Below are 966 nucleotides of genomic sequence, written 5' to 3' on the forward strand. Positions count from 1 at the left end.
CAAAAATCTGCAGTGGAATTTGAACCCACAACCCTCAGACTGTGGAGCAGCTTCTTTACCAGCTGAGCTCTCAGGACTCTGTCAAGCATGATGTCTGGCACAGAGAAGAATTACACTTTGTCAGTTTGTGCGCCTGAACAGGTTTCAGTGTGAACAGTTTTACAGGTTTAAGTCTCAAAACTATTATTCTGCAGTTTGATGAAGGTGAAGTTTCTGCAGCTTTAGTCTGATCTTCTTTATCTCTTAACTTCAATGTGCTGGAGCAGGAGCAGTAGTGATGCAACAATTGCTGATCCCCAATGTAGAGATGCAACCCTGCCTGAGGTATATCATACATATGTGGAAATTATGTTTGTATGTTATGTAGTTTCATTTGTCTGCTTTTAACAACAACAACTAAACCTTTGGGGTTGACTTTTATTTGCGATCACAAAACCGAGATTTCCCATCAATTGTAGTTAACTAACTTTCAAATTTACAACATCAAAAAGGAGAAGTATGTCAAAAAGAAGGAAACAAAAAACATGCAAGCTCTGGTGGTTGAGCCAGCCAGCTTGAAGGGCATTTAAAAAAAGGAATATATATATATATATATATATATATATATATATATATATATATATATATATATATATATACACACACAGTGTATTTTCTTTATTTTTTGTGGCATTTCCAACCTTTAGTTTTATAGGACAGCTTAGACAGTTATGTATATAGTTGATGTATTTGTCATCAAAATGCAAATAAGGTGTGTTCATACTTACAGAAAGCTTAGTCTCTATGCCTGTTTATTAACCTTTAACTAGGCTATTTGTAGAAGCCTATTTTAATTTGGTGTAATAATGATATTTTTTTAAAAATTATTGAAACAGGTTGTGAAAGGTTTACAATGCCTAAGTAACTGGGTAACTTAGAATATCAGAAAAAAAACAACTGATGGTCAAACATTTCACTGAAAAATAA

This window comes from Etheostoma spectabile, chromosome 21, assembly GCF_008692095.1.
Source record: "Etheostoma spectabile isolate EspeVRDwgs_2016 chromosome 21, UIUC_Espe_1.0, whole genome shotgun sequence".
NCBI lineage: Eukaryota > Metazoa > Chordata > Actinopteri > Perciformes > Percidae > Etheostoma > Etheostoma spectabile.